The 27,129-nt window shown below is 38.5% G+C and overlaps 1 protein-coding gene across 2 annotated transcripts in view; it reads right to left on the bottom strand.

Annotated features, from left to right (window-relative positions):
* The window catches only part of LOC127414591 (fatty acid binding protein 1-B.1-like), a 932,240-nt gene that overhangs the window by 309,811 nt on the left and 595,300 nt on the right, over positions 1 to 27,129 (bottom strand). The window lies entirely within an intron of this gene.

Here is a 27,129-nt window from a genome sequence, read left to right as displayed (position 1 = left end):
AGAAAACGCCTGCAGACACGGCCGTTTGATTGGAACAACACCAGCTGGGTCAGTTTTTATTTCTTTGCTTAATTAATGCTCTGTGCTTTTGAGACCACCGTTTGGAGCTCTGACGCTCTGGCATGAGTATGCGTGCATTTGAGGTTTAAAGCGACTGCTGTTTGAACTTAAAACAGCTTTACTTTTAAACTGGTTCTTTTGTTCAACTCTTGACATATTGACCTTGAAATACATAATGGAAATGCAATTTATCTCTTGAGAAAATCACTTTTAGATAAGCATGAGAAATAAAATGCCACTGCTAGATTAGTTTGATAAATGCAAATGTATTCGCTGACATTTTAAAACTAAACATCACATTTCACCTCTGCTTTCCTGAGGTCAGTTTATCATGCTAACGAAGCCGTTCTGAGGTCGTGACCTTTCTGCGATGTTTGTAAACCTGCCACTGAAGCGACCTTTATGACAACAATTCCCACATTATACTTTCACTTTTTGGATGTATTCGGAAGACCCTTTTTCATGCTGAAACAAACCGAGCAGAAATCATTCATAAATGTGGGATCATAGCAGCAGCCAGAAGCGTACAGGATGTGTGTTCCCAGCATTATTTAAATGCATATGTTTAATTTATGACTCAGGCCTTTCAAAGGGGATCGGCTGTCGTGGAAAAAAGTTCGACATTCCTTTACCATATGTATTCCCTTCTGCATTTTCATTCATCTGCCCGCTGTGGTGTCTTCATCACAAGTGCTCAACGTGTTGGGGAAAATCCCACCTGACCTGAAGTGAAGTTGAAAAATCATAAAGCATTAAAATGAAAAATACAATACTGAGCAAGCTTTGCAATTGTGCAAAGTTTCCCAAGACAAAAATTCTTCTGTTAATGATGATTTGTTTCATTGGTTTCATTGTCAGAAATGATTTATTTTAGCTGTTTTAGTTTTGAACCAATCTACTGATGTTCAAACCAGTTCTTTTGAATTATCTGCTTGAACCGATTTGCAAAACATTTGTTAATCATTTCTATACCAGAAAACGTTGAAAGTAAAATAAGATCTGACACGATCAGTAACTTAATTGAAAACAAAGTGATCCACAACAGCAGCTGTATTTTATTAGATATTTATTTAACTACAAAAAATGAAAAACAATACTACACAGTGTCTTCTAGAACACACCAGTAAAATGTAGTTACTGATTTAAGTGAACCGATTCACTTTTATTTTTTTTTTTACTCTTAATGTTTTAAAAATTAAGAAATACTCAAACCAGCCCGTCTGGCACCAACAATCATGCCATGCTGCAAATCACTGAGATCACATTTTTTCCCCATTCTGATGGTTGATGTGAACATTAATTGAAGCTCCTGACCTGTATCTGCATGATTTTATGCATTGCACTGCTGCCACATGATTGGCTGATTAGATAATCGCATGGATGATTGTTGGTGCCAGATGGGCTGGTTTGAGTATTTCTGGGATTTTCACACACAACAGTCTCTAGAATTTACTCAGAATGGTGCCAAAAACAAAAAACATCCAGTGAGCGGCAGTTCTGTGGATGGAATGTCTTGTTTATGAGAGAGGTCAACAGAGAATGGCCAGACTGGTTTGAACTGACAAAGTCTACGGTAACTCAGATAACCACTCTGTACAACTGTGGTGAGAAGAATATCATCTCTGAATGCTGTTCTGAGATGCGGGTTGGTGCTGTTTTGGTGGCACAAGGGGGACCTACACAATATTAGGCAGGTGGTTTTAATGTTGTGGCTTATCTCTGAGTGTAGATAAGGTGTCCCTGAAAATCTACTTTTATTTTGTTCCCAATCATGTCAACTGTATCTAAGACAAATTTTGTGTTGATACGACAAGCAATCAAAAGTTATAGCATTACAAAAATAATTTATTATAGTGTCCACAAACATCTCCAAACAAATAAAACATAATAATTGTACATAAGAACTAATTACACATGCAAACACAACAATGACTAAAGGTTTGCATAGCATGCAGACATGATTTTAGTAATGAGATTTCACAGAATGAGTTTCATTCTGTGTCATTTGAGTCATCATTGAGTCTGTGTCATGTATTTGGCGCCATCTCCTGGTGGTCATATGTAACATTGTGCTTCATGTGTATTATCTAATGATCAATACTTCAGATTACCTTGTGTGTGGACTCATTTGAAAGATAATCAACTCTAAATAATGGTATGTGATATTTTTTGTTCTGTACACACCTCACTTTTGTTAAGTTATAAGCGAAAACGTGGCATATAAGCAACACCAACATAATTGTCAAAGACATATACTTAGCTAATACTCGCTAGATTTTTGTCTGTGAGTAAAACAAATAGGCTGGTTGTATTCTACTGCATTTTCCATCAGTTCACGAATGCATAATGCACCAAAAAAGTACCGTCATTACCATGTTTTTTTGTTTTGTAGCTTAGAATATCATATAAATACCATAGTATATAAAAATAATATGGTATTTCCACAGGAGGCTGCTTTTTGTGAACGGTCATTGTGGGAAACTTTAACTATAGTGAGGTCATGTCAGAGATGCTTTATATCCCACATTTGCATTAATGCTACATGATGTACACAAGGAAATGCTGCTCCCAAGGTCACCAGAACCCCGCTAGACAATAAGGAAACACTATTTGACCTGATGGGTGACTGATGAAAAGCTAGAAATGCCCCTTGTATGTGAAAAATAAAACATAAAATGTACATAGTTCGTAAGAAAAGGTGTGCTCTTGTACTATTTTGAACATCTTTGTACTTGTTTTGATTTGCATGTTTATTTCAGTGCATGCATTGCTTATAATTCTAGTAATATTTGGCAAGCCTCAGCCCCTGATGTTTTCAAATCCTAGAAACACCCCTAATTTTTACAATTCCACCTGGTGAAGCTGGTGGCGTAAAAATAGTTTTTTAGTTCAGGGAAATATAATGACATTCTGTCACCTGAAACAGAATCCATGTGGGTCCCTTTAATCGCCTGTAAACACTGAGATCATAATGAAGAAATCCACTATAGCTCTGATAATATGTGCACATGGCTTCTCTATTTCATATCTCTATGCAAGATGAGAATCAGAGCGTATAGGGTTAACCTCACATTCTCCAGCGCCCGTGGGTCTACTCAACATTATGTCTATTGAAAAGCTGTCATCGCTTCAGTGTTTTTACACTACCAATAGCAGGTGGGCCACTGTCTGGACCTCTGGCCGCGGCTTTATAACACGGATATTTCAAAATATCTCATGTGTGAAAGATAGAGGAGGGGATGTCTCAAAAATGTCCGTTTCAGAACTAACAAACTCCAACTGTAGGGAAGTATAATGAGTACATTTACATTTATTGGTGTTTCTTCATTATCGGACACTTTTAGCACTGTGGACTTCTAGTAAGTTTAGTTTTGTTAAAACAGTTTTCACACTCTCACTAGTTGATTTAATTTGTCTCCTGACAATGTCCAACAGTGTGTGTACATGCATCACGGGAGATTTATGTCATTTTTGTCACAGTATCATTTCCAGCACATCTCAAATTCTGTATTGTGTTTAACAGATTTCTGTGCTGGAAATGACGCTGATGGAAATTATTTAACCTTTTTCAAATAAAATGACCGACTCCTTTGTCTTGCTAAGGCTAAAATTTGTATTGGATTTTCATAGTTTAATATTGAAAGTCTGGGTCTGAAGGCTAAAATAATAAAATCTATACATAAAAGGCATTTGAAAAGTACCAAAAAATAAATGATGAATGCCTGGTAAAAAGTTTCCAAGTTAGTTTTACCGTAGCCTTCATATAAAATGTTATTTATTTATTTATTCAATAGAAGTGCCCAAAGTTGAAGAAACACCCTGATGCATTTGGCAGACATTACTATCCAAAAGCAACTTAGGGGCTGTTCACTCAGGTTGCGTTGTGTCCGTCTCTGCTATTTTTTTTTAAAGTGATGTAGAGATGTGCTTGAAAGACAGCTTTAATCACTATGATGTGCCCCACTGTTTTTTCAGCATCTTACGCCATGAGTGCCTTCTATTATTTATTTTTTACACCATGTCAAGTTAAAAACAATTTAACTTTTAACCTCCTTCGACCCCGCGTCAATATGCCTCTGGTAAGAAATCAATTTTTTTCTTCTTTTTTTTTTAAAGCTACGTTTATTTCTTCATTGAAACCTTTTTGGTTGTAAAGAGGAGAGTGTTTAGTTTAATTTGATTTGCCACTGTAAAAAATCTGTAAATTATTTGTGTGTCAGCGCACTGATAAACATGATGTCCACATATGAGGACATTGGCACCACATTTCCTCAAAACACATCTGTGGGTCATTTTGCTTCATTTTAATATACATTTTAGTTTAAGTTATCACTGTGCAATATGATTCTATTCATTAACATTAATAAATGCATTCATATATTTACTGTGTATTATCACATTGAGAATGAATGAGTTCATCAAAAACTGAAAAATGTGTCTTTCAGAGGCTTTATATGGAGTTAGGATGAAAATAAGGTGCATTTCAAACTGTTCTGAGACCAGTGCAGACAGACAGCACACTGGAGGTTAAGTCATTCACTAAATAGGGAGCAAGGGAGCATCCTATAGCTCTCTATGCAGTTAAGTGCATTCACTCCTAAAATCTGATCAAAAGTTCAGTTTCAGGCTGCAGATGATGTTTGGATCACTCAACATGTTTGACAGACATGTGACAATGATAATCAGTACATAGATTCAGAATTTATAATGTATCATTTTATTTTAACATGGTTGACAGTGATTGGATGATGCTGGACATTACTTTGAATCTGAATTAATTATTTATTTTTAGGAAAACTATTTGCTCTAGAATGTTTTATTTCTTCTTTATCAGATGCTACTAGTTACAAATCAAAAAGGGAAATGAAAAATGCATTCAGCAGTCACGTGGGGGTCTCAGGCGGTTAAACATGCTTCTGATACTCCATTGAGCTGTTTTTAAATGTAATAATATGTCCTGTGTGAACGCCACCAAACATTTAAGCTATACATGCATGTTCCCTTGGAATTGAACCCATGACCTTGCTGTTGCTACTATAGCACCATGTTTTACCAGTTGAACATTCATGAATTTGCACGTCTCTGTTGTTCATATGTTTGTACATTTCTCCTGCAGTCCGAATAAACGCTGATATTGGGATTTCATATGGCATAACTTTACTCAATCACATTGTTCGGCTAATCAGCCCGCTGTCACCCTTCAATATTTATCTCACCAGTGTGCAAAAATTAAAGCAGGGTGTATTTTCACAATCTGATTTGTAACGTTTACCCACAGTGCTCGGCGTCTTTGATCAAAACAAGGCGATGTTAGGATTTGAGGAGACAGCAGACATGCTGTGCGGTTAAAGAGTCTCTCCTGGGGCGAACAATTAATGCTCGCCGTTTCTGAAGTGACAGTTCACGCTGATCATTTCAGCAGGCTGCAGTTGAGATGCTTCAATCCTTCCTTTTAATTACCATTAAAACAGGAAAATTAAAGACTAGGGAAAAGCTGACAGTGTTAAGATGATTTTTGAAATAAACTGCTCTTAAGAGCCGCCACTTGAAATTGTATTTATGCATACTGAGAAACCGATTTATGACATGTTGTGCTGTTTGATTATGATGCGAATGATGCAATGCAATCTGCATTATATTTCTTTTACCGTCATGGTAACGTATTTAAGCAATAGGGCACTTGAGGTTGTGCTGCATTATGATATGATATGTACAGTATATATTTGTGGCTTAAGGGTCTTTATAGTCCTAATTGCACACAAAACTGGAAGTCATTTTCTTAAACTAATAAACTCTGATCAGACTGTCTGGCTTTCCACAACTTCCATGAGTAAGGGCAAACAGTTTTTGTAAACAGTTTGTCTGGAAAGTCGAGTTTATAAGGTTCCGGGTTGACACACTGAACTTTTGAGGATTATTTCATCACTGAGGATGAAATGATCATTGGATTTGCCAAAGTTTTCAAGGTCAGTGACATCAAATCTTTGAAAGATAGTCAGAGATTTGTTTTGAGGCACTTTATTATTCTCCTTTGTTTTCTTAGACTGTGAAGTCGTCATCATTTATTTTCTCTACTGTACTTCCCTATACACCTTCCGCTATTTTCTATGTGTTTAAAAAGTTTGCTTTGAATGTAAAATTCATTAGACACCGGCCTATTATTGTGGTATAGTCTATCTCGGATAACCCCGCCCCTAAACATCACCTTAAAACAAAACAAAATGTCAGTCAGATGGCTTTTCCTGTCTAAGTGGGCCGTTTTTGGACAAAATACGGTGCTAAGTGGACCAGACTATGCTGAGAAGTATCTGAAGTGACGGGTCAAGCACTGCCAGATCCAATAGTGTGCATGACACATCATGAGTCATTGTTTTCAGATGACATCAATGACACATTACAGGAGTGTTTTAGGAGTGTATTTTCCTAACAGAGATTTTTGAATACTTTCTCATAATGTTTACTGGAAGTGTGGCTCAGATGTGCTCAGATCAAACAGTGGTATCAGATGTTAATGGTAGTTTGGTACTGTATTATTGTACTGATTATTACTATATTCATGCACCAATGTATTTTTATGGTACATACGATACTATTACAATGTTACTGTGTCCATAATAAAAATGGTAATAGTTAATGGTACTTTTCCCTTTGTGAAGTCATGTTAGTTTTTGTTAAAAAATAAAAATAAGTACAAAAAAAGATCTCCAAAACATTAAACCATCTTAACACCCAAAAAACTGATGAACTAGGAACCTAGAGCAGCATGTGTCCATGAAAAAAGAGCTAAATAAAGTCAGACAGACAGCGCTATCAGTGTGTAGTGTGATATCTGTGAAAGTGTTTGGTCTGGCCTCAACTGAGAATTTTACTATTCTCACATTAAAAGGGGTGGAATTAAAGTTGATGTGTATCCCATTTTAATGTGAAGATTAGAATCTGCAGTGGCAAGAAAAAAGTATGTGAACCCTTTGGTATTAGCTGGTTTTCTGCATGAATTGGTCATAAAATGTGATCTCATCAATTATAAACAGTTATAATCTTTCATGTCTTTACTGAACACATCTCATTAAACATTCACAGTGCTGTGGAAAAAGTAAGTGAACCCTTGGATTTAATAACAGGTCGATTCTCCTTTAGCAGCAATAACCTCAATCAAGTGTTACCGGTAGCTGCGGATTAGACCTGCACAACGTTCAGAAGGAATTCTGGATCATTCTTCCTTACAGAACTGCTTCAGCTCAGACATATTCTTAGGATGTCTGGTGTCTCTCTTGAGGTCATTCCACAGCATCTCTATTGGGTTAAGGTCTGGGCTCTGACTGGGACACTCCAAAAGGTGGATTTCTTTTTTTAAAGCAATTCTGTAGTGGATTTACTTCGATGTTTAGGGTCATTGTCCTACTGCATCAGGTGGCACACAGCCACCCTGATATTATTCTGTAGGATATCTTGATAAATTTGGGAATTCATTTTTCCATCGATGATGCCAAAGCAGCCCCAAATCATGATGCTCCATCCACCGTACTTCAAGTTGGTATGTGGTGCACTTTTTATCCCATATGTAGCTCTGCGTGTTCTTCCCAAACAACTCAGCCTTAGTTTCATCAGTCCACAAAACATTTTCCCAGTAGCGTTGTGGAGTGTCAAGGTGGTCTTTGGCAAACTTCAGGTGTGCAGCAATGTTTTTGCTGGAAAGCAGCGGCTTCCTTCATGATGTCCTGCCATGAACACCATACCTGTTTCATGTTTTCCGTATAGTAGACTCATGAACAGAGATGTTAACCGGTTCCAATGATTCCTTCAAGTCTTTATCTGTCACTCTAGGGTTCTTCTTTACCTCATTGAGCATTCTGCGGTGTGCCCTTTGAGTCATCTTGGCTGGACGGCCACTTCTAGTGAGAGTACCCACAGTACTAAATAGGGGGGTGCAGTGAAGCTAATATCTTTTTTTTTTTTAACCCAATTTGGAATGCCCAATTCCCAATGTGCTTTTAAGTTCTCATGGTCGCGTAGTGATTCGCCTCAATCCGGGTGGCGGAGGACGAATCCCAGTTGCCTCCGCGTCTGAGACCGTCATCTTATCACATGGCTTGTTGAGCGCGTTGCCACGGAGACATAGCGTGTGTGGAGGCGTCATGCTATTCTCCGCGGCATCCATGCTCAACTCACCATGCGCCCCACTGAGAACGAACCACATTATAGCAACCACAAGGAGGTGTGACTCTACCCTCCCTAGCAACCGGGCCAATTTGGTTGCTTAGGAGACCTGGCTGGAGTCATACAGCATGCCCTTGGATTCGAACTAGCGAACTCTAGAGGTGGTAACCAGTGTCTTTTACCACTGAGCTACCCAGGCCCCCCCATTGAAGCCATTATCTGTAATTGTATTTGTATCTGTTCATATGACAAAATTATCTATATCTCTCTCTGTATTCAGGGGCGGAGCTTAAACCAGAAGTGCGTCAAAACTAATGAAATGCCCATTTATAAGTGTTACTCTTACATTTACAGTTTATATTAATAAAATATGCCTTGTATATGACTTTTCATAATAATACCCTAATAATAATTATTATTTTTCTACAATTATTATTTAAAAAAAACAAACAAAACAAAAACGTTTTTTTCTTACCAGATGAAGCTGAATTTGTAGGCTATGTTAACTGTGGAATATGTTGTGATTTCTCCTGGTATTTCAGATATTAATATCTGCATGAAACTGAATTTTCGTTTGTCTCTGCATGTATAAAAACATTATTCTAGAAGCAAGAGGTGTCAAGTGAAATGTTAAGCACACATTTTGCAGTGAACAATAAATACAAATTCAAACATATATATTTTTTTCTCATAAAATCAATATAGCCAACAAACAAGTGAAAGTCCTTTAAGTCTATCATGAATTTTTACGATAGAACACCATTATTCAGGTAAATAATAATAATTTAACATCGCAAGCAGGTTTAGGCAATAAATAAATACATGAGAATCATGTGTGACTCGTATGATATATTAACATAGACATTTCAAGAAGTGGAAAGTGTATATACACTATATTGCCAAAAGTATTCGCTCACCCATCCAGATAATTGAATTCAGGTGTTCCAATCACTTCCATGGCCACAGGTGTATAAAATGAAGCACCTAGGCATGCAGACTGCTTCTACAAACATTTGTGAAAGAATGGGCCGCTCTCAGGAGCTCAGTGAATTCCAGCGTGGTACTGTGATAGGATGCCACCTGTGCAACAAGTCCAGTCGTGAAATTTCCTCGCTACTAAATATTTCACAGTCAACTGTCAGTGGTATTATAACAAAGTGGAAGCGATTGGGAATGACAGCAACTCAGCCACGAAGTGGTAGGCCACATAAAATGACAGAGCGGGGTCAGCGGATGCTGAGGCGTATAGTGCGCAGAGGTCGCCAACTTTCTGCAGAGTCAATCGCTACAGACCTCCAAAGTTCACGTGGCCTTCAGATTAGCTCAAGAACAGTGCGTAGAGAGCTTCATGGAATGGGTTTCCATGGCCGAGCAGCTACATCCAAGCCATACATCACCAAGTGCAATGCAAAGCGTCGGATGCAGTGGTGTAAAGCACGCCGCCACTGGACTCTAGAGCAGTGGAGACGCGTTCTCTGGAGTGACAAATCACGCTTCTCCATCTGGCAATCTGATGGACGAGTCTGGGTTTGGCGGTTGCCAGGAGAACGGTACTTGTCTGACTGCATTGTGCCAACTGGGAAGTTTGGTGGAGGGGGATTATGGTGTGGGGTTGTTTTTCAGGAGCTGGGCTTGGCCCCTTAGTTCCAGTGAAAGGAACTCTGAATGCTTCAGCATACCAAGAGATTCTGGACAATTCCATGCTCCCAACTTTGTGGGAACAGTTTGGGGATGGCCCCTTCCTGTTCCAACATGACTGCGCACCAGTGCACAAAGCAAGGTCCATAAAGACATGGATGAGCGAGTTTGGTGTGGAAGAACTTGACTGGCCTGCACAGAGTCCTGACCTCAACCCGATAGAGCACATTTGGGATGAATTAGAGCGAAGACTGCGAGCCAGGCCTTCTCGTCCAACATCAGTGTCTGACCTCACAAATGCGCTTCTGGAAGAATGGTCAAAAATTCCCATAAACACACTCCTAAACCTTGTGGAAAGCCTTCCCAGAAGAGTTGAAGCTGTTATAGCTGCAAAGGGTGGGCCGACGTCATATTAAACCCTATGGATTAAGAATGGGATGTCACTTAAGTTCATATGCATCTAAAGGCAGATGAGCGAATACTTTTGGCAATATAGTGTATGTCGTATCTTAGTTAATGTTACACTTGATAAGCTCCAGATGCGCACAATTAACAGAGACTGCAAACGGACTCGAGACCACAGCCATCCGATCTGAAATCACAACGTGAACATTTTCATTCATAAGGTTTACACTTTAGAAATATTGGCTGCACAGATTCATAAATTTGTTGTAATCTTGGATATGTTTATTTAAAATGTCACTTTATACTTTTTGGATAATCAGTCATACAAATATTTTTATAATATTCTGATTAATCCGTTAGTCATATTGAAGTCAGTATTCATGCCTTTCCCAATAAGGTATTCGGCTTCGGGCACATCCCTAGTATTAAATCATCTCCATTTATAAACAGTTTGTCTAACTGTGGACAGATGAATATCTAAGCTCTTCAAGATAACTTTGTAACCCTCTCCAGCTTTAAAGCAGCAATTCTTGATCGTAGGTCTTCTAAGATCTCTTTTTTGTGAGGCATGGTCCACGACAGCAGATGCTTCTTGTGAATAGCAAACTCAAAATGTTTGAGTGCTTTTTATAAGTCAGAGTAGCTCTAACCCACACCTACAATCTTGTTTCATTAATTAGATGCCAGGTTTGCCAACTCCTGACTCTAATTAGCCTGTTGACATCATAAGCTTAGGGGTTCACTTACTTTTTCCACAGCACTGTGAATGTTTAATGGGGTGTGTTCAAAAAAGACGTGAAAGATTATAATTGTTTGTGCGTTGTTAGCTTAAGCACATTGTGTTTGTCTATACTTGTGATGACGTAAACACTGTTTTCTTACGTTGTCGTATTTTTTTAATAACCTGATTTTTGGTAGTCATCAGTGTATTTTTGTGTGTGCATGAAACACACTTATTGACTCACCTGTAGCGTGAGTTTGGGGTGGGACTATCTCTGTTTGAAAGATGAGGAGAGTCTTCAGCAAACCTGTTTTTTGTGATTTCGTTTGGTGACGCTAGCGTTGCAGAAATTACACACTTCATCTTTAAATTGAAGAGTCTAATATTGCGTGTTTTCATTGTGAGTTTTGACAGAGACTTAATTTAGATTCAGAAATCATTGCCATTTAATTACAGGACAGATCGATTAATCAAAAGTCGTTGTCCAGTGTGGATTTGACCTGTGTATCTCTGTGCTGTCTGATCCGATCTTGATGTTCATTAGTGTTAGTATAGCAGCGACTAGCACAGCGTGATAAAGTGCCTTGAAATGGCAAAGACATTGATATTCTGATGTCACTTTTTCAAAATATCAATGAAAAATGAGCTATAATAGCCCCATTGTGTTCGGTCATTTAGTTCTGATTCCATTTAGACACAAGCCTGTTTTAATTATCCATTCACTTTCTTTTAGAAGAACTGCCATACCATTAATTCCCTTTTATTCCCTTTTTATTTGTCCTAATGAAAGCTCAATTAGTTTTATAAGCCAGTGATGTTGTAATATGTTGTAAGTGTAGTCCAAATGACCTCTAATTTCATTAAATGCACATAAGACTCAACATTTCAGAGCTTGGTTAAGCTTCAGTTATTGTAGTTAAAACTTTGTTTAGAATACATTAAAACCATTAGACTGATTCTTAGAATGTTTGTGATTAACTATTAATGGCAAATCCTCTATTGAATTGAATTCTATTCATATTTACTCTTAAAATGAAATGCCTCCTCTGATAAACTTTAATGTTTTGAGTTTATTAGCATAATTCATGTAGGCTGACACTATAAGACACGTCACGATTTGATGCACCAACTTTATTTAATGTAGTGGTATTTTCCTTGACTTTGTGTAGATTTGTTGATGGTTTTTGAGGATCAGTTTATGTCACACAACCTGTCCATGTTGATATGTGTCTAATCTGACGAGCTTCTACCAAGTAACAAAATACTGTAGAGTTTGATTGGATGCACAGTCTTTGACGTCAACAACAAACGATACGGGAAGTGTTTTCTTTTCTCTTTAAAAGTTCACTGTAATAAAGAACTGTAATGTTAATGCAAAAAGAATGTAAAATGCTACAGGTTAGGGCAGTTACCTTACCATATATACGGTGGAAAATTACATTATATTTAACATGAAAATGTATGTAATTTTACTGTAGAATATTAGTTTCTGCATGATGCATCGCATCTGATTGTTGCTTCTTATTATTGATACCAATCGGGATGATTTATGTTACATTTTATGTTGTTTAGTTAATGTTTATTGCATTATTTATGTGTCACGTGAGTTATCCTGTTGGAGTTTTATGTTTGTGTGAGTGACTGTGCAGTATCAATATACTCTCAATATATTCTGTTGGAGTCTCTCTTGTTGTTACTACAGTGATTATTGATTTTTTGTAGTTTCAGTTGGTTGGTGTCTTACGGTTGGAATATATTCTGGCAACAAAATTATGTAATGAACGCGTTGATGCACGTTCTTACACCGATTAAGCCGACAACGTGTGTGGTCATGTAAATGGCGTTTCTTTATCAATATAAGGTCATAAACAAAGAATAAACCGTCCAACACAGGTAGATTTCGCACTGCATGTGAACACCTTTACCGGCGTTCTTACCGGCATATCCATTATACCGTACACAAGTGTTGGGCGCATGCCTCTTCATGGTTTGACGTCAAAAGCAGAGAATAAATCTAGGGCTGTTAATTGATTAAAAACTTTAATCAAATTAATTACATGGTGTGCCGATTAATCGCATATATATATATATTTGCTGAGAAAGCCCTTTAAATAACAATAATTCAATATATAATGATTAAATGGTTATAAATAGTTATATTAAAATAATTACAAATTATAAATATATATATATATATATATATATATATATATATATATATATATATATATATATATATATATATAATAAAAAAATCAGATATTTAAAATGCATTGCATTAATGTGGCAGAGGAGTTAATCATTGTAAAGACAATACAAAAAGTGGCTTTATTGTTTATTTGCATATTATTGAACATGCACTACCGGTCAAAAGTTTTGAAACACTTACTCATTCTTTATTATAATTTTTTTTCTTCACATTTTAGAATAATAGTAATAGAATAAAGTCATCAAAACTATGGAATAACATAAATGGAACTATGGGAATTATGTTGTGACTAAACAAAATCCAAAATAAATCAAAACTGTGTTATATTTGAGCATCTTCAAAGTAGTCACCCTTTGCCTAGAATTTGCAGACATTTTCTCAACCAACTTCTTGAGGTATCACCCTGGGATGCTTTTTAAACAGTATTGAAGGAGTTCCCATCTATGTTGGGCACTTATTGGCTGCTTTTCTTTATTATTTGGTCCAAGTCATCCATTTCAAAAACTTTTTTATTTATTAAATTTTAGTTTTATAATGAAATAAATGAATATGGTGGCACAATTATATTTTTGTCAACAAAACTAATTTCAAACATTTAAGCATACGCCTTCGGATCAAAAGATTTTTAAGATCATGAGAAACATTTCAGTCAAGTGTTTCAAAACTTTTGACTGGTAGTGTAAGCCAATCATTGGCCTACAGTTCACAGCAATCCATTTTGCAATTGAATTCATCAATCAGTCCGAGATGGCTTGTCAAAGGACCCGTCAATGTACACCTGCGTCAGACAGATGCTTTATGAGTGTCTCACTTTGGTTGTGTCGCATCATAAACATACAATTTTAGGTCACTGTGTCAAGTTAAACGTAGTTTAATACTTAGAAAAACACGTATTGAGATCCCTAAATTCGGATTTGCGCTCCATCAAGCCGTGTTTTGAACGCAAGAACGCGTCCTCATGTTGCACTCTCTGCTGAAGGGTTGGTTTGTTCTCTGTATAAGCTGCGCATTGTCTATAAAGCTGGAGTTTCGTTTACTGCCCCCTGGAGAACACAGGTGGTACTACAAGCTTGAATTGCTCAGGAATATTCCTTATTGTGGTCCGGGGACATGATTAATTGCATTAATTTTTTTAACGTGTTATTTTTTATATACTTAATCGCACTGAATTAATGCGTTAAATATATAGCCCTAGTTAAAATTAAATGTTATTTTGTGTGTTTTTGTGCAACAGGAATATAAAAGCAGAGAATAACACGATTACTTGAAATGTCATGCTTTGTCAGATTAACAGATGATTAACAGCTTAAATTAGCAGAGACCTACATTTTTTACTGTAATTGTTTTTATTTGTTTTTTATGTATTTTACGCGCATTAAATGCATTATTTGCATTTAGCATTGTTTGTTCCCTGCTGTCTGTGACCCATTCATAACAGACCTGAGACTCATTATTGAGTCACGACCCTGCTGATCTAATTTACTGCTGATTTTAGACGCACACACACACACACACACACACACACACTCACAAACACACACACACACACACACACAGAGAGAGAGAGAGTTGTGGTCAGTTTAGCAGCTGGAATCTTTCCGTGTCATTAGCGCTTCACTGATAATTCCTCACAGTGACATAAAGAAACAAACCCTTTATTACAGGCCAAATAAAAACTGCGATCACAGTGGGACCGTGTGAAGGGCAGAAACTGACTTTTTGTCTGGTCAACTGCGATATGGTGTGTATCAGTGACACAGAGCAGCTGTAGAGACAAGAAATTCATTTTCATTACTGCCTAACAGAGATTAGGTTTGGGGGAAAAAAAATCAGAATTTAAGAATTGGCTCCTTTTCAGTTCATAAGTTGGAAATTGGATTGAATTGTCCACACCCCACATGATATAGAATTGGAATGAAAGGAAGAGAAATGTAAGGAATTTTAAAGGGATAGACCGCCACAGCAATAGTGACAACAGAACACAACACAGCTGCACACAAAACAGAGAACAGAACTTACTAAACATGTCTGAAGAGTTTGTAGTCGAAGAATGATGCATTTCTATGCCCAGCCTTATTTTTTTGAACGTTTTTGGACCGGTGCAAGTTTACAGTGGACTGAGTTACCCGTGCAATGCCGAAAATAGAAAACAAGTGATCGATAGTATGTACATCGCTCGTCACGGCTGGTTAGGACAAAAACTCTGATTACCATAGCAAATATACCTTTTTGTGGTCTGGCCGTTCGGCCCCGTTCGGCCCCGTTCGGCCCAGTTCGGCCCCGTTTCGCAGCTGGCCCACCGGGAAAAGTCCCAGTTCTCTCTATGGCCAGTCTGCCCCTGCCTGATAGAATGCAATATATTAATATTGAATAAGATATTTTTATCTAAATAAATACTTTCAAAACAGTTAACACAGTCAACAAAACAGAATTTAATGTTGCCATACAGCACCAAAAAAACGTCCACCACATTGTTTTCAGATGATTTAAAAAATAGATATTGACATCTAAATTGGAATATGGTTATATATTGTTATTTGACTACTTTTGGAAGACATTTTCCAGAACGGTCCATACTTACAGGTGCATCTCAATAAATTAGAATGTCGTGGAAAAGTTCATTTATTTCAGTAATTCAACTCAAATTGTGAAACTCGTGTATTAAATAAATTCAGTGCACACAGACTGAAGTAGTTTAAGTCTTTGGTTCTTTTAATTGTGATGATTTTGGCTCACATTTAACAAAAACCCACCAATTCACTATCTCAACAAATTAGAATATGGTGACATGCCAATCAGCTAATCAACTCAAAACACCTGCAAAGGTTTCCTGAGCCTTCAAAATGGTCTCTCAGTTTGGTTCACTAGGCTACACAATCATGGGGAAGACTGCTGATCTGACAGTTGTCCAGAAGACAATCACTGACACCCTTCACAAGGAGGGTAAGCCACAAACATTCATTGCCAAAGAAGCTGGCTGTTCACAGAGTGCTGTATCCAAGCATGTTAACAGAAAGTTGAGAGGAAGGAAAAAGTGTGGAAGAAAAAGATGCACAACCAACCGAGAGAACCGCAGTCTTATGATTGTCAAGCAAAATCGATTCAAGAATTTGGGTGAACTTCACAAGGAATGGACTGAGGCTGGGGTCAAGGCATCAAGAGCCACCACACACAGACGTATCAAGGAATTTGGCTACAGTTGTTGTATTCCTCTTGTTAAGCCACTCCTGAACCACAGACAACGTCAGAGGCGTCTTACCTGGGCTAAGGAGAAGAAGAACTGTGGTCCAAAGTCCTCTTTTCAGATGAGAACAAGTTTTGTATTTCATTTGGAAACCAAGGTCCTAGAGTCTGGAGGAAGGGTGGAGAAGCTCATAGCCCAAGTTGCTTGAAGTCCAGTGTTAAGTTTCCACAGTCTGTGATGATTTGGGGTGCAATGTCATCTGCTGGTGTTGGTCCATTGTGTTTTTTGAAAACCAAAGTCACTGCACCCGTTTACCAAGAAATTTTGGAGCACTTCATGCTTCCTTCTGCTGACCAGCTTTTTAAAGATGCTGATTTCATTTTCCAGCAGGATTTGGCACCTGCCCACACTGCCAAAAGCACCAAAAGTTGGTTAAATGACCATGGGGTTGGTGTGCTTGACTGGCCAGCAAACTCACCAGACCTGAACCCCATAGAGAATCTATGGGGTATTGTCAAGAGGAAAATGAGAGACAAGAGACCAAAAAATGCAGATGAGCTGAAGGCCACTGTCAAAGAAACCTGGGCTTCCATACCACCTCAGCAGTGCCACAAACTGATCACCTCCATGCCACGCCGAATTGAGGCAGTAATTAAAGCAAAAGGAGCCCCTACCAAGTATTGAGTACATATACAGTAAATGAACATACTTTCCAGAAGGCCAACAATTCACTAAAAATGTTTTTTTTATTGGTCTTATGATGTATTCTAATTTTTTGAGATAGTGAATTGGTGGGTTTTTGTTAAATGTGAGCCAAAATCATCACAATTAAAAGAATCAAAGACTTAAACTACTTCAGTCTGTGTGCATTGAATTTATTTAATACACGAGTTTCACAATTTGAGTTGAATTACTGAAATAAATGAACTTTTCCACGACATTCTAATTTATTGAGATGCACCTGTATATACATCTATTTATATATATCTAAATTAAGTACAGATTAGATTATTAATATAATCAAATGTTTTTGAAATACCCTAAATGTGTGTATGATATCATGTTGACTGGTCATTCATGCTGTAAAATGGAACTACATTTAAATCAATTATATGAATTTGTTTGAATTTCATTCTGTTTTAATTCTGCGTCCGTTAATTGACATTACAATCCTGTTTGCAGGAAATGAATTGTCAACCAAATCATCTGAACAGTGTACAGTCCTCATAGAGACGCAAATGGTTTTGACTCAATGTGTTTGTGGTTAGTGCTGGATACAGTGTGAGCCGTGTGTTAGCGAAGAGATTAAGGAAAATAGTACATGCTGAGTCATTAGTAAAAGAGGATAATGAAACATACTGTTTTCTCAGTAAAGCAAACATAATATGTGTTATGTAAACTAAATTAGCAAACACTGAAACAAGTTCACAAATCCCTAAAATGAGCATGTGAAAAGCTTTGGGTTGCTTGTTTTAAGAAAATATGCTTTGCAGGAAGATTAACTGTGGAAGATTGAGTTTGTATGATGGAGGGGGGCTCGAACCACACAGAACAGAACTTAGAAAAGATTTTAAAAAAAGACCTGGAAGACAAATTGACATGCACTTCATAGCTGGCAAGGCTTCGGAAAAACTCTTTAACACATCTTATTGGCCAGGAAAGGTCTTTTTTCTCTCTGGCAAAAAGCGCGAGCAGCTGCCTTTGCGTCTCTTCATCATCAGCATTCAGCAGAGCGATGCGTCAGAGGAAATCTATCCAATTAGATCACGGCAATCGATTCCTGCCCTGCGCTTGCAACATGCACGAGTCAGGGTATCCTTCCTGTAGCATCAACCAACAGGCTGATTTGATTAGCGACAGATTGATGTACATTTAGTCTGATGGTGAAGTCTCAAAGCCAGTGATTAATGAATGAAATGACACATTGAGTTAAGGTAAACTATGAACTAGTAGGAGCTCAGTTATGAACATTATATCGGGTTAGATGGTAGAGATGGTTCCATGTGGCAGACACTCGTTGTGACTTTTTCTGAAGGAAGTGTTGGTGCTCTTTATGGCCCTCCATACAGTATGAATGTCTCATTCCTATCAGAGAATCGCACCAAACAAAGTGCGCCAAAAGAGCTCTGTAGCAATCTCCCTACACTCTCAAACTACTTATATATTTGTAAATATCTGAATATTTTGCAATAAACCTCAAATATATTATTTCTATACTTATAATCAACCTTTTTAAATGGATAGTTGTACTGTATATATTTTCATCATTTTTAATTCGATTACATCATTCGCAATGCTTCTTGGGATTGAAGTTAATTTCCTCATTAAAGACTTTAAGTACACAGTCTTTGCCTTTTTGTCCGATTTTTAGATACTCTTTTGCATTAAATCAAAGTTTGCAATGCTGTGATTTACCTCAAAGCTGGCGGGTTGGTTTATGGTGCACAACTCTTTTATGAAGGATTTTATTTTTTTATTTTTTTATTTATTTTTTATTTTTTTTGGGGGGGATTTTTCCCCTTTTTCTCCCAATTTGGAATGCCCAATTCCCAATGTGCTCTAAGTCCTCGTGGTGGCATAGTGATTCGCCTGTGTCCGGGTGGCAGAGGACGAATCCCAGTTGCCTCCGCGTCTGAGACAGTCAACCCACGCATCTTATCACATGGCTTGTTGAGTGCGTTGCCACGGAGACATAGTGCGTGTGGAGGCTTCACGCCATCCACCGCGGCAACCACGCTCAATTCACCATGTGCCCCACTGAGAACAAACCACATTATAGCGACCACAAGGAGGTTACCCCATGTGACTCTACCCTCCCTAGCAACCGGGCCAATTTGGTTGCTTAGGAGACCTGGCTGGAGTCACTCAGCACGCCCTGGGATTCGAACTAGCGAACTAGTGAACTCCAGGGGTGGTAGCCAGCGTCTTTACCACTGAGCTACCCAGGCCCACCCATGAAGGATTTTATTATATATCTATGGAAAATAAATTATGGGAAAATACTTCCGGAACCAGACAACTGAAAAAGTGCAGTTTTGTGCTCTACACTAAAGTTTTTGCACACCATTTTTCGAAGTAAATTTGAATGGCATAAAATTAAGTAAAAGCTACTCCCTTCATGACATAATATTGATTTAAGTGAGTATTGCTTTAAGTATTAGACATCACCCTGCAATATCTGTGCACACGGACCTTAAAGTCGTCATGAAATGGAAGTTACGGCCGACTTTATTACAGTATTGTAACATATTTCCGAACAAGAACAAAATGTATGGCGGGGACTTTGTTTACATTAGGACAAGGCTGGAGCCGTTGTGCAAATACAGATGAATGTGAAACAAGCGAGTAGAAGCTGATGTGTCCATGTTTTGACTCCAAACTCCAGCGAGTTTCCTTTCGTCTTATTTAGAAGTCATCATTCCTATGCCCTATTCCATATGAAGACAATTACCCTCCACTGTGAGAGCTTCAGAAGGCTGAAAGGTGATAATGGTAAGTCAAAACTAATTTTTAAGTTATCGTAAAATCTGTTTGGAATTGACCCTACAGCATGGATTGTGCTCCTTTAGAAGTACCCTGCGAAGGCATGATCAGCGCCAGTTAGAACACAGCCAGACACACTAGGGGGAGGGAGTGTTCTCGTTCTAGAAAGCAGTTTCTCAAGTGCTTCATGTGGTCATGACTGTGTCTCGGTCTGTCAAGCCGAAGGAGAGAGACTGCTGATTTTAAATGCTTATATCTTCTGAAAACAAATTTTGTCAGCATTTGGAAGTACACTAGCATATTGATGATGTTAAAGGGAATAAATATTGACTAAAAGCAGCAAAATTGTAATTTTAATTTCACAGGGACTTGGTGCACAAAACACGATGACGGTAAAAACAAACAATTATTTTATTTTTATTTTTATCACGAATGGCTAATTTTCAGAATAACATTTACTTCAGACTTCACAAATCAAGAAGTTATCAAACGTAACGTAACAAAAATAACAATACAAATGGTGTAAACAGTGAAACCATGTAGTCTTATTAATTATTGAAGCCTAGTGCATGCTGGAAATACCAGCTTAAGTAACCTCCTGAGACCCGAGCATGAATGCTGTGTGCATTTTCGCACATTTCCTTTTTGATTTGTAACTAGTAGCACCTAAGAGACATGCAAAAACTATTTTAGACCAAATAGTTTTCCTATAAATGTATGTCCACATATGTGGACAGTAAGACTACGTTTTTTTAATCAAATTGTTTATGATGTGTCCAGGAGTGTTGATTATTCATGTTTTTGAGATGTTACAGACATTACATCATAAATTAGCATAATTAATTCTGATTCAAAGTAATGTCCAGCATCATCCAATCACTGTCAATCATGTTAAAATAAAATGATACATTATAAATTCTGAATCTATGTACTGATTATCATTGTCTCATGTCTGTCAAACATGTTGAGTGATCCAAACATCATCTGCAGCCTGAAACTGAACTTTTGATCAGATTTTAGGAGTGAATGCACTTAACTGCATAGAGAGCTATAGGATGCTCCCTTGCTCCCTATTTAGTGAATGACTTAACCTCCAGTGTGCTGTCTGTCTGCACTGGTCTCAGAACAGTTCGAAATCCATATAAAGCCTCTGAAAGACACATTTTCCAGTTTTTGGATGCATCCATTAATTCTCAATGTGATAATACACAGACAGTGAATATTGGATATTTAAACTGAAAATGAGCCTATAGTCCACGAATGTGGTCATTGTGTTTAACAGTGTGCTGTTTCTCAATAAATCACTCAAGTTTTAAATATGGCATATCGGATAAAGCTAGAGACTCTAATCATTTGACTCAAACAGGTTTTAATGTAAAAACTTAATTAGGTTTCTTAACAGATGTAGTTAAGTTGCCGCTTATCCAAAAGACAAACTCTTATGTGCACTGACAGCACAGAGTCTCCTTAAATTAAATGATGCGTTGCGTAAAGTGAAGCCAAAATACAACGTCCACGCATGTGGACTAGGATGTTACACTTATTTAATTTACCAGTGAAATTTATTCAAATTGGCCAATAAAAATGACAAGGTTTTCTACTGATACATGATGACGCATTGTAAAGATGACCTTCATAAATCATATCATAAATAAGAATCATAAATAATATTTACTTATAAGCTAGAGCATTCGTTTTTACATTTGAACTGAGTACAAATGTACAATTTACTTAATATTTTCAGCTTCACTCTTTAACTTATACAATGTAGAAAGTACTTAATCTTTTCTGCTATGTTTACTTCCACAAAATATTTTTTTTTTCAGTGATATATTGATGCTTGACTTAGCAAACACCACTGATTATCTCACAATGACACCTGGACCTACAGGGATCCCATGAATCTGTTTAGCTGTGTAATGAGTGGCTAAATAATTGTTTACTGGTATTTGGATTGTGAGTGCTTTGGCTTAGCTGGTATCTGATCAAACAATATTGATTTTTTTGAGATAATTATGCACACCACTGTAAGCGTTTCAAATAATTGTGGGATATAAGGCGATGGTCTTTCTGATTTCAAAAAAGTTCAGCTAAATTAAATCGACTTTTCTGTTGATCATAATCTCAAAAGTTCCCGGATAGCTGCATTTACAGTCTCAGTGTAATCTGTTTGATTGCATTAGTTGCATTAGGTCTTTCGACATTCTTGCAATCCGAACGCCTGTGCCATGGTGCACACAGCGTAGTTGTGTTCGCTGCTTGTCCGTGTAGCAGCAAGACATGTGCAACAGCGACCACACTGATCCTAATTCACAATGGCTCCATTGTCTAACTGCACGCTGGAGTATTACAGCACGGCCTGTGATCTGTATACATATGAGATCCAGCAAATTTGACTTTGGCCATCAGAATGGCAAGTGCTGGCACGCCGTTGGCATACACTAACTGACACTCGGGGGATTGAATGAGACAGCAGTTTGAACGACATCCAACACTCTCTGCTTTTCCAACTTTTTCTTTCCGGTGGGTAAATACTATAGTGTGTGTGCTCATCGGGGATTTTGTGGAATTGTGTTTACACATTATGCACTTTCCTTGTTTACAAAAGCTAATTTTTGTCTGTTTGTGAGATGGATGCACATTATTCCATTATAACTAATGTGTTCAGATTTATCTAGAAATGCCCCATCAGGGCTCAACAGTAACAATGGCCTGGTGTAAGAGAGTTTCTAGCATGTCTGAATGAACTATCATTTGCCAGACCAGTGCTGTGTTTACACTACATTTCACTTATGTTGAAAATATGTATGCATGTGTGTTTTCATCAGGGCAGTCTTATTAGCGAGACTGATTAGCGTTTTTCCTGCACCATGAAAATGACACAGACAGAACAGTCTCTCTTAAGTTTGGACGATTCAGTCACAGGTTTGGCAGAAATACATTATTTTAGTAACATTATACTATCATATTCAATTTTAGATCACCTAACTCAACCCTATTCCTAAACCTAACCAATCTGTTTTTATTTTATTTTATTATTATTTTTTTTATCCCCTTTTCTCCCAATTAGGAATGCCCAATTCCCACTACTAAGTAGGTCCTTGTGGTGGCACGGTTACTCGCCTCAATCCAGGTGGAGGAGGACAAGTCTCAGTCGCTTCTGAGAATGTCAATCCGTGCATCTTATCACGTGGCTCGTTGTGCATGACACCGCAGAGACTCACAGCATGTGGAGGCTCATGCTACTCTCTGCAATCCACTCACAACTTACCACACGCCCCATTGAGAGCGAGAACCACTAATCGCGACCACGAAGAGGTTACCCCATGTGACTCTACCCTCCCTAGCAACCAGGCCAATTTGGTTGCTTAGGAGACTTGGCTGGAGTCAACTCAGCACGCCCTGGATTCGAACTCGCGACTCCAGGGGTGGTAGTCAGAGTCAATACTCACTGAGCCACCCAGGCCCAACCTAACCAATTATTAACAATATAAAACGTAACAGACAGGTCAAGTCATATTTTATCATTACACTATAAATTTTTCTGAGCACCTAATCCCACCCCAACACCTAAATCTAATTTATTCTCAACAATATAAAAGGCGTAACAAGCCAATATTAGTAAAAAACAAAATTTATTCTGAAGAAATTGACAAAAAGCATTATAAAGTACTCCAAACGAATCCCGCTGCATTCAAAGTCCTCTGAAGTCACACGATAGTCCCATTTAAATGTGCACGGGTCAGGGGGCCTGGGTAGCTCAGCGAGTAAAGACGCAGACTACCACCCCTGGAGTCACGAGTTCGAATCCAGGGCATGCTGAGTCGACTCCAGCCAGGTCTCCTAAGCAACCAAATTGGCCCGGTTGCTAGGGTGGGTAGAGTCACATGAGGTAACCTCCTCGTGGTCGCTATAATGTGGTTTTCACTCTCGGTGGGGCGCGTGGTGAGTTGCGTGTGGATGCCGCGTGGAATAGCGTGAAGCCTCCACACGTGCTATGTCGCCATGGTAATGTGCTCAACAAGCCATGTGATAAGATGTGCGGATTGATGGTCTCAGACAACTGAGATTCATCCTCCACCACCCGGATTGTGGCGAGTCACTACGCCTCCACGAGGACTTAGAGCGCATTGGGAATTGGGCTTTCCAAATTTGGGAGAAAAGGGAAGAGAAAAAATAATTGCACGGTTCAGGATCTGACTTTTACGGTGAAAGGGAATGCTGATCATTAGGCTAAATGAAAGCTTAAATTTGGAAGTGTTTCTCACACAAAGCGATTACTCTTCATCAGAAGACCTGGAATATATAGCACATGAATAGAGGATTACAACACCTCGGACATTCTAAAAAACTCCCTTTGTGTCCCACTGCAAACAAAATAAAAATTAAACGATAAAGCAATGATTAAATGGTGTTTAGAATTTGAAAATCATTTAATTTTAAAATGTAGACTTTGGTAAAGTAACAGAATGCTCAGAAATGAGTTTAATACGGCATGAGAGAGTCATTTAACATACGGACCAATGGCAACATTTTGGTGGTGCAGGTAAAAAGTTGCCCAAGTGATGTTTTGTCATGAGAGTGATACATACAGCAAGCCATGTAAAAATCTTTCAACAAAATGTAGTTACAGTAATGTGATTCTATGAGACCAGGTTTCAAAATCCTTATTGTCGAGCCCTGCCTATCAGTGCCAAACACACACAAAAATAATGTTTTATTCAGGTTGAATGCCGTCCACAAATCACAAATTCTCCAAGTCAACGAAGTAGGACATGAAAAATACAAACTATTCTCTGAAATACATATTTCTAAAAACAGTGAAGAGTCTGCTTTATCCAGACTCCAGAAAGATTTTGAAATGCTGTTGGAGATGTCAACATCAATTAGCCGTTCTCAGGTCATCTGGCGTACATGATGCTTTTCTTGGGTTGCGTATTTGTAGATAGTGAACATCATTTACCGTCAGAGTCATTAGTTATTTGTGTGTAGTTATTTATTGGCACTTACTCATAACACTTTTCTCAGAATACTTCGATATCAGTGAAGTTTATCAGTGAGGAGGAGGATTTTCGGGAGTGTTCATATCTTTTAGATCTCATAGATTCCACGGCCTTTGTTTCCACACTGTCAAATACAATAACAATCAATCAAGATAAATTTGTCTCTGGGATGAGCTTAAAGCTTGACTATTTTTTGATAGCTCCGCCTTCAATGGAAAATTATATGGCATAATAAGTAATCAAAATACCCATTGTGATGCCGTGGCCTGGGCAAAGGGCGAATGGAGGGAATATCATATTTCTCCTATGAATTAAGATGGAGGCATCATGCAGTCTGTACACAACCCAGCAGGAGAACGCGGCTGTTTGGCGAGGAGAGATTGCAAAAACACTGCCACCGGAGCAATGACCTCATCCCCCCAAACCCGCCTTCCTGCTGTGAGATGTGACCAGAATATAGGGGACAACTGGCCTCCACAGCCTGTCGAAGAGTGTAATTTGGAGAAGGGCCCCTCCATCTGTGTTTGAAGGCCAAGAACATCCGAAAGCACTTGTTCTACAAACAGTCTAGGAGCAAAGTCTGGAATCAGAGGTCATCGGAATTGGTTAAGCAACAGGTTAAAAGGCTCTACATTACTAATACACCTCTCTGACATGGAACTCAAGGTTTCCAGAACAAGTGGATAAATTAGGTCCCAATGTCCCTAAAAGGATCTAATATTTAGTACACACAGTATTCTGAAAAGATGGAGGTCAAGGATTGTTTGACATTTACATAATTCCTATAACTGAGTAAATAGTTTAGTGGTGTGTATTGTGGATATTTTCAGGCATAGCTCACAGCACTTTTCTCTACATGGGCAGGGGGGTATCATGCATTCATTTTGCCCCCAGGGCACAACTCAAGTCTGTTCATACCTCACTTTGCAGTGCTTCCACTGTGAGGAGTCTGTCTGCTATAGTGCCCACAGCATGCACACACACACACACACTCACACACACATATATTTGTATATTATATTTTATTTAATTTATATATACACTGATCAGCCACAACATTAAAACCACTGACAGGTGAAGTGAACAACATTGAGTATCTCGTTACAATGGCACCTGTCAAGGGGTGGGATATATTAAGCAGCAAGAGAACAGTCAGTTCTTGAATTTCATGTGTTGGAAGCAGGAAAAATGGGCAAGTGTAAGGATCTGAGCGACTTTGACAAGGGCCAAATTGTGATGGCTAGACGACTAGGTCAGAGCATCTCCAGAACGGCAGGTCTTGTGGGGTGTTCCCGGTATGCAGTGGTTAGCATCTACTAAAAGTGGTCCAAGGAAGGACAACCAGTGAACCGGCGACAGGGTCATGGGCGCCCAAGGCTCAATGATGCGCGTGTGGAGCGAAGGCTAGCCTGTCTGGTCCGATCCCACAGAAGAGCTACTGTAGCACAAATTGCTGAAAAACATAATGCTGTCCATGATAAAAAGGTGTCAGAACACACAGTGCATTGCAGCTTGCTGCGTATGGGGCTGCGTAGCTGCAGACCAGTCAGAGTGCCCATGCTGACCCCTGTCCACCTCCGAAAGCGCCTACAATGGGCACGTGAGTGTCAGAACTGGATCATGGAGCAATGGAAGAAGGTGGCCTGGTCTGATGAATCACGTTTTCTTTTAGATCATGTGGATGGCTGGCGGAGGTAGTGTGATGCTCCGGTCAGTGTTCTGCTGGGAAACCTTGGGTCCTGGCATTCATGTGGATGTTACTTTGACACGTACCACCTACCTAAACATCGTTGCAGACCAGGTACACCCCTTCATGGCAACGGTATTCCCTGATGGCAGTGGCCTCTTTCAGCAGGATAATGCGCCCTGCCACACTGCAAAAACTGTTCAGGAATGGTTTGAGGAACATGACAAAGAGATCAAAGTGATGACTTGGCCTCCAAATTCCCCAGATCTCAATTCGATTGAGCATCTATGGAATGTGCTGGACCAACAAGTCTGATCCATGGAGGCCCCACCTCACAACAGGACTTGAAGGACCTGCTGCCTAAGTTTTGGTGCCAGATACTACAGGACACCTTCAGAGGTCTTGTGGAGTCCATGCCTTGACGGGTCAGAGCTGTTTTGGTGGCATGAGGGGGACCTACACGATATTAGGCATGTGGTTTTAATGTTGTGGATATATATATATATATATATATATATATATATATATATATATATATATATATATATATATATATATATGATCATTATATTTAAGTATCAG

This window comes from Myxocyprinus asiaticus, chromosome 24 (genome assembly GCF_019703515.2).
Source record: "Myxocyprinus asiaticus isolate MX2 ecotype Aquarium Trade chromosome 24, UBuf_Myxa_2, whole genome shotgun sequence".
Taxonomy (NCBI): Eukaryota; Metazoa; Chordata; class Actinopteri; order Cypriniformes; family Catostomidae; genus Myxocyprinus; species Myxocyprinus asiaticus.
Note: the sequence above shows the minus strand (reverse complement) of the source record. Positions and strands in the feature narration are given on the sequence as shown.